The sequence below is a fragment of the Lacerta agilis genome, chromosome 6 (genome assembly GCF_009819535.1).
Source record: "Lacerta agilis isolate rLacAgi1 chromosome 6, rLacAgi1.pri, whole genome shotgun sequence".
Lineage (NCBI taxonomy): Eukaryota > Metazoa > Chordata > Lepidosauria > Squamata > Lacertidae > Lacerta > Lacerta agilis.
The window spans coordinates 94,209,357-94,217,573 of record NC_046317.1 but is presented as its reverse complement, the minus strand read 5'-3'; the positions used below and the strand labels follow the sequence as shown (position 1 = coordinate 94,217,573).

The 8,217-nt window shown below is 48.4% G+C and overlaps 1 long non-coding RNA gene across 1 annotated transcript; it reads left to right on the top strand.

Annotated features, from left to right (window-relative positions):
- The first annotated feature begins 576 nt into the window (after positions 1-576).
- LOC117049194 lies at positions 577-2,225 on the top strand. Its single transcript, XR_004426924.1, has 3 exons — positions 577-652; positions 1,297-1,430; positions 2,074-2,225. It is a non-coding gene; the product is annotated as an uncharacterized LOC117049194 (long non-coding RNA).
- The last annotated feature ends 5,992 nt before the right edge of the window (positions 2,226-8,217 follow it).

Here is an 8,217-nt window from a genome sequence, read left to right as displayed (position 1 = left end):
TCTGAACCTTTTCAGAAAAGATATTCTATCGAGGGAGGGGTGGTCAGAACTTTACATGGTATTCCAAATGCTTTTTCCATCTTCCTGCTCAAACGGTTAAGGGGTTGGTAGTGTTTTTGTGTGTGTTGTGGTTGTTTTGGCAAGCCTGTGGTTCTTTGAACATGACAGAAGGTGGTAGGTGGGCCCAGAAAGACCGCTCAATGAAGTGGTCTGCTGGTTGCACTTGGAAGAGAGCATGAGGAGGCAAGAGGAGCCCCCTGCGCTGGATCAGACCAAAGACCCTGCTGTTGCTCCATCCATCATTCCATCCTCACTGGGGCCAACCAGAAGCATAGGGAAGCCTCTAAATGTGACAGGTGCTGTTGTGTCTCTGAATGGGGAAATGTGGAATATGTTGCAAGATAACCTCTTTGATCTTCCCTTGCACCTATGCAATACATGTTTCCCATCATTTCTTGTGCAATGATGGCCTCATCTTCCTACAGCCCATTAAATCTGGGCAGGGCTCCCCTGAGGACGTGGCCTTATAAAGCACCTGGCTACAGGCTAGAGAGCACTCTGCTCTGCCTCACCATGAAGTCTGGTGCCCTCGCCTTCTTCCTCGTGGGACTCCTCACTCTCTGTGCCATGATGCCCTCTGCCTCAGCCCGAGGTATGTGACCCCATTGGGGCCAATCCTTCTGATGCTGCTTTGTGGGGGCCTCCATGTGGGACCCCCTTCATCCCACACCTCCAAACCCTTCCAGGTGTAGAGTTCAGACTCTTCAGAGGAGCAGAGGCACTGCTGTACCTGGGAATGTTTTCGGTGGCTCCACAGTGAATCCTTCAATGTGTTGCCATCTCTTGTAGGAAACCAGAGAGTTCTTGTGAATGGGAGGGAGGAAGAGAAGTAGGATGAGGAGGGGAGGGGGTGGGGGTGGGGGCACCTCCCCAACAACACCCCCCAAGGTAGCCCTAAAGTTGCAGCCAGGATTTTAAGCAAGTGCAGAAAGGAAGTCTCTGGTGCACAGTCCATAGCTGGAAAGAACTTGGTGTCAAGGGATGGGGGTGGCCACTGTGGGAGAAGTTAGCCAGCCCCAGAAAAGGACTGGTCCAGTTTCAGCCCAGATGTTCATCCCTCTGCTGGGAGGGAAGGAGGGGGAAACTGGAGAAAGCTTATTCATCTGGGATGTGCTCATCCCATAAAGGCTGGGGATTTTGGGCTGCTGGGATGTGCAAAGCCACAACAGATTCTACACTCCTGGTGCCTCTTTTTCAAATGTTGTCTCTGACCCATAATGATGTTCTTTGTTGCAGGGAAGCCTGGAAATTGCCCTATCTTTCCTGCAGTAGTGCAGCCACCTTGCATAAAACAATGTAGAACAGATTATGATTGTACTGGCATCAAGAAATGCTGTCCAAGAATGTGCTCCATGGTCTGCCTAAACCCAGTAAGATGCTGAGCCTCTTGTGGGCGATTTATCGTTATTTCCCTTCACTACGGGCTCCCAGTGTGGGTTGCAATTTGAAACTGCAATTAAAACAAATTACAGTCTCAGGAAATAGAGTGGGTCCAAAAATGTAGATATCTATCAGGTGTCAAAGTTCAGGGTGCATCTTCAGCATGCGATGCAAAGAACATAATGAGGTGCCAGATGCACCTCTCTGGGGACGGAGTTCCCCCAACTTAGGGGCTGCCACAGAGAATACTTTGTCGGGGTGGAGGGACTCCCAAGAGAGTCTGCAAGTATGGAGAAGCTCTCTCAGATAGTTGGTTCACATAGTAAGCACCTTGAATGGAGTCAGGAAAGGAACTAGGTGGGCTGAAGACAGCAGTTGTGCACAAATTGCCCAAGTGCCTTTTTGCTGGAGGAGGGATGCCTGTTGCCTCTGAATGGTCCATAATCATGACATGGGAACAGGGGGATAGCGCCATAGCTCTGTCAATGAGCACCTTGGTCCCAGGCTCCTCTGGGCATCTCCAGGTAAGGGAAACCCTTCTTGTCTGCTTAGCTAGGGTGATGAGCAACAATCTCTCGAGGGTTCTTGGTCCTGCCTTTCCATGGGTGCCTGAACACTTTCTTACTTCCACAGCAATGGGAGTGATGCATAACTAGAATTCCCTGCAACTTCTACACTTTTGGAGATGTGGACCCAGCACCCAAGGAGTGAAGGCAGCGATAGACCCAGCTCCCTCTTGACCCAATGGGCCCAAACCAGCATCCTTCCCACCTGCAATAAAATGATCCATGCACCTGCATACCAGAGTGTCTTATCCTTGAGTCCTGTTTGCTTATCTCTTTCCAAAAGGGTTTTGGCAGAGGAAGGGAGGAAGAGCCTCTGGCTGAGGACTGTGGAAACCCAACAGATGACACATACAACCAGGGAAGGGCAGCTTCGCAATGGGGCAGCGTTAGTAGGGAAAATGCACTGGATGAAGGGCAAGGGTCACTGTCCACTGGGGGCAGAAGCAGGAGAATGAAGGCCATTGATTTAAAGCAGGCTGGGTGTAACGGGATCTTGTAGGTCGACTGATGCACCCCTCTCTTGACTTCCATCCCTAGTTCCCGATATTGACTGTCTAACTAAGCAGGGCTTTGTGTGTCTTATGAGTTGCCTCTGGGGACCCAGGTCCTTTGAAGTCTCTCTCCTGGAATGGGTTGCTGTTTTCGTGCCCACCTTCCTCTTTTGAAAGCCACAGGACACGGGATGGCACCAGCTGGATGTGCAGGACCCCCCCCCCCCGCAGTGATGGACAGGGAGGGTGACCAGAACTCCTGGGGCCTCCTCCTCTGGTTATTCGCCCGCCAAGAGGCTGGTTCCTGTTCCACACAGAGTCCAAGTGGCATCAATGTGTGACCCTCAGGTGGAAGAAAGGCAGAAGCAGTAATCCTAAACACATGCAGCCTGCCTTTCAGGCTGGAATCCTGGTCCTCGGAGGCGGCATCCAGGGATGTACCCCCATTTCATAGGGTAGCAAGGCATCCTCTGTCCTGCCACCCCAGAGCAAGAGACCCATTTCACAGAGACCCAGATTCCCAACCAAGTCAAATATACTCAGCCATCCCGATCCCTCTTCCTGGGTCATGAAAAAAGCAGAGGGGAGGGACCCACCCCAATGGGTGAAGTCAAAAGGGAGGGGATTTCAACTAAACATTAGGAAGGACTTTCTGACCGTAAGAGTTGTTTGACAGTAGAACCGACTCTCTGGGAATATGGTGGACTCTCCCTCATTGGAGGTTTTTCAGCCAAAGTTGGCTGGCCTCGGATGCTGCCATCACCTTCCATCTTCCAGCCCCCATCCCCTTTCCAGCTAAGCCAAGCAGCCCAATAGCATGATGGACGTCAGCCATAACATGGACAGAGAAACATCCCAGCTACTCAAGAGTCAGAAGTTCCTTGCAGAGAGGAAGGTGAGCAGGACACTTTGAAAGTGGAGTCAGACTGGACCCAGACTGAGCCCAAAGTCGAGGCTGCCCTAGGAAGGAAGTCCTTGAGGGATACTCCAATCTGAGTGAAGGACCCATTCACCAGCAATAGGTGTGTGAATGAACAAAAGCGAGCACTGCTGTGAACGTGTGATGGTCTCCCCCCTTGCCAGGATGGGGAGGGGAGACATATGGGCATCATTCAGACTCTCATAATGCCTGGTTTCTAATGGAAGTGCAATTTTTAGAATAAGGATGTTCAATCTGGAGGTCATTGCAACCACAGAGGGAATTGTACTCTGCCAGTGGACTGGAGCCACTTCAACCTTGTGGACCTTTGAGGAATTAGTACATTCCAGTAGTTGTCAGGAGGAATATGCATTTGCCCCCCCCCACTTCATTTTCCCCAACCAAATAACCCTACTGTCTAATGTTAAGATATAGGGTGGCATAGGGCCAAATCCTGCTGAAACTGAAATGCTGTGGGCAGGTGCAGGGCCAGCCCAAGACATTTGGCACCTTGGTCCCACCACAAAATGGCATGCCCCCCACTAGGAATTTGGGGGTGAGTGCAGATCTACATCAGGAACCCGGAAGAAACATCTCTAGAGCTACATCAGGAACAAGAATGGAGACCAGCAGTGCTTCCCATTTGCCAAGAGGCCACTGGAGTGAGAGAATAGGATGGGCTTCCAAAGAAGGGAGAAGATCCAGCCTCCAAGGAGCAGCAGCAGCAGCAGCAATGGGCGATGCATTCCTTGGAGGCTGGATCTGCTTCCCTTGTGGATCCCACCACCTGAGACGGTTTGCCTCACCTTGGCTCATGTGTGGGCTAGCCCTGGGTGGGTGGTCCCTTGTCCAAGAATTATTGCATTGCAGGGGGTTGGGCTATGGGAGCTTTTCTGGGTCTCTTCCAACTCTACAACCCTAGGATTCTATGAATGAATGATTGGTGAGAGCAACTGAGAGAGAGATTGCTGCAGTGGCTGGGGGTGCTGGTGGTATGTTGTGTGTATTGGTGAATGGCGGGGGGGGGGTGAGGAGTAGAATGGACTAAGTGATATGGGATGAGCCGTTGCAAAAAGGCACCGAAAAAGGTGCATCTAGAGCAGCAGTTCCCAACCTTCTTTTTTTTGGCCCATGCCCCACCTAAGCATCTCTAAAATCTTGATGCCCCCCACCCTTTGACATATAATTCTTATTATTCAAAACAAAAATAAAAAATAATAAAAATTCCTTCCAGTAGCACCTTAGAGACCAACTAAGTTTTTTCTTGGTATGAGCTTTCGTGTGCATGCACACTTCTTCAAGATACACTGAAACAAAAGTCACCAGACCCTTATATGCACATGAAAGCGTATAGCAAGAACAAACTTAGTGGTCTTTAAGGTGCTACTGGAACGATTTTTAATTTTTTAATTTGTTTCGACTATAGCAGACCAACACGGCTACCTACCTGTAAACTCTTATTATTCAAAAAGTGTACTCCTATTCACACGGAGGGAATCCTAAAAGGCCATTAACTTGGTCTAACTCATCTTCGAATTGTCCCCCCCCCCTAAAAATCAAATTGCCCTCCTTGTGAGTCATGTGCCCCATGGATCTAGAAGAACGTTGTGAGGAAGCAATTAGCTGGGACATGAAAAGATATGGAAGGGACTAGCTTTCGCAGATTGCCTTGTGAGAAAAACACAACTGGCACTGCCCCCCCAATTAATTTTAGATCCAGCAAAGGAAATAAAGACATATATTGACAAATGCCCATAGGATAAGAGCAGGTTGAAAGCAACATAATACAACGCCTCCCCCAGATTTTTCCATGAATCTATTGGGTTGGTTTAGAAGAAAGGTAAGATTTTCAAATGGAAACAAACAAACAAGGACACTTTTGCTTTAGTCTGATATTTTATTATTCAAGATATAAATTGTACATCAGGTGCAAGGGTATTCCAAGCAGGGGCATAGGAAGGGGGAGTGGTGGGGGCGCTCCGCCCCGGGTGCCATCACCGAGGGGGGTGACATTCGGCTTGCCGCCCGCCCGTGACTCCCAAGGCTACCCCAAGCCATCGTGGGAAGGGGGAGCTGCCCTGCTTTGCCGGTGGCATTTCCCCTTCCCGCTTGGTTTTGACAGTTCAGGGAGGCTTTGGAGTCCGGCCGGCCGGTGCGTCGAATGTCCGCCATGGGCTGCTCACTCCGCCCCTGGCTGCAGGGTGCGCACGACGCTCCGGCACCTGAGCGGCTAGCTCCGCCGCAGACCCCCAGGGTCTATGCACACCTTTGGCTGATAGGAACATTCAGGATTCTTGGAAGTCTTCTTATTGGGGCGGCTGCCAGTTTGAGCATCTGGAACAAAGGAATAAAGGAACAATAAGGAACTATGCTAGAGAGGTTTTGTCTTTGTACAAAAAGAGCCTTAAGTGCCTCAGTGCTTACGTTTTTCCCCAATAATGCTCTTTCTCACTGCAGTACATTGCAAAAACAGCTCAGACCTGCGATTGTTAAAATTACTATTGTCATTTTATCTGGTTTGGGCATCGGTCCTAGCAAATTCCCCCCAGGGCATGGCTGTCAACTTTCCCCCTTTTTAAAGGGAAATTCCCTCATTCCAAATAGGATTCCTCACAAGAAAAGGGAAAAGTTGACAGTTCATCTCGGTACCTGGCTCTCGCTCCAGCATGGAATGTGGGGGGGGGGCAGAGAGGCACTGAGTGGAAATGCACTTTGCCTGTTGAAATCCTCCAACGCCGCCATTAAGAAGCAGCGGTTCTCCTGTTAATTAGAGCTTAATTGAACTAAAGTACAGGCACGTGCTAAAAGAGATGAGATCACAAACAGTGGAACAAAACCAACTGCCAGGACTTTAAGGTTTGAACTTGAGATAAGACTTCATTCGTTGCAAAAGTCCGGGGGGGGGGGGGGGGAGCCTAAAGTTTCCTTTATTAAAAGTTTTCTTCTCTACATTTACGATTCAGCCACCCTCCTCTGAATGTTAGTTCAAAGTATATTTGTACAAGTGAGGATGGAAGAAATTGGATTATAAATATGGAATATAACATTAAATGTAAAAAGGAAAAGAAAAAGAAACAGGGAGGGAAGCTCTATTTTGCAAAAGGTTTACGATGGAAACTTAGAGCTGACTCTTCCCCATCCTTTATTATTTATGGAGTGAGCTGAATAACAGTAAGAGGACTTGAAATTTAATTTAATTGGAAGTATAATTGCTCGTATACCTTCTGTTGGAAGGAAGGATGAAATGGGTCTGTGAACTGCCAAGGAACTAATAAGGTTCTTTACTGATTCATCTGCAGTTCGACAGACCGCTCTTCTTCCCAGGCCGAGAGGAAAATGGGGAAAACAGGTTATTTATTGGGACAGACTGATTTTTGCAGCTGTTGTTAAAGTTGCAAAACCACGAAGCACGGGAAAGAGCGAGGGAGAAATCTCTGCAACCACAGTGGGATGTCAGCTCCACCCAAGGCATGACGGGTAACAGCAACAACCAGGGGGGAGAAACGTCTTACAAGGACAGGAAGAAACAGCATGGGCAGGATAAATGCCACATACAGGAAGAACAAGGATACAGTTTGAAGGCTTCACCTGTAGCTTTATAAATCATTTAATGTGTCAACACAGATAGAAGGTATTAATATTGCAGTTGTTGTATAAGGGATTATTATGATGACCGGAATGTAATGGAAATTAATAAGATTTTGGAACACAGAAATAAAGCAAATAATCAAGCCATCAAATCTAGCACGTGGGGGGCCACCTTATCTAAATTATATAATTTGTTATTTGAACTATTGGTGATAATAATAATAATAATAATAATAATAATAATAATATATAATAATTTATTTATACCCTGCATCTGGCTGAGTTTCCCCAGCCACTCTGGGCGGCTCCCAATCGAGTGTTAAAAACAGTTCAGCATTAAATATTAAAAACTTCCCTAACAGGGCTGCATTCAGATCTTTTAAAAATAGGATAGCTGCTTATTTCCTTGACCTCTGATGGAGGGGCGTTCCACAGGGCGGGCGCCACTACTAAGAAGGCCCTCTGCCTGGTTCCCTATAACTTGGCTTCTCTCAGCGAGAGAACCACCAGAAGGCCCTCGGTGCTGGACCCCGATGTCTGGGCTGAATGATGGGGGTGGAGACGCTCCTTCAGGGATACAGGACCGAGGCCGTTTAGGGCTTTAAAGGTCAGCACCAACACTTTGAATTGTGCTCGGAAACGTACTGGGAGCCAATGCAGATCTCTCAGGTGTTATGTGGTCCTGGGGGCCGCTCCCAGTCACCAGTCTAGCTGCCGCATTCTGGATTGATTGCAGTTTCCAGGTCACCTTCAAATGTAGCCCCACGTAGAGCGGATTGCAGTAGTCCAAGCAGGAGATAAATTGGTATTGTTATAATGAGGCACAGAAAGCAAAGAGCCCAAGGAGGAGGAAGACGAGGAGGCCACCAGACTTCATGGTTAAGCAGGATGGAATGCCCTCCAGCCTCTCAGCCGCTGGCTTATAATACCAGAGCCCAGATGGATCCATACCCAGAGTGTGCAAAAGCACTCTCCCATTCCCTCAGCATCTTCCCTTTTCTTCTGCACAATGACATTTGTTTTGCAAAAGGGCCATTGACCCCTGAGACAATTTATTGGAAACTGGATTGCAAATGGAGAACGCAATGTGAAGTGGCCCCTTTGATCTTACCTTGCCGAGGGACCGTGACCTTTACATTCTCCTCATAGTTTCTTGTGCAATGCAGGAAACTTTGCCAGCCCCACTTTTCCTCATTGTCGTCTCTCTAGTCTG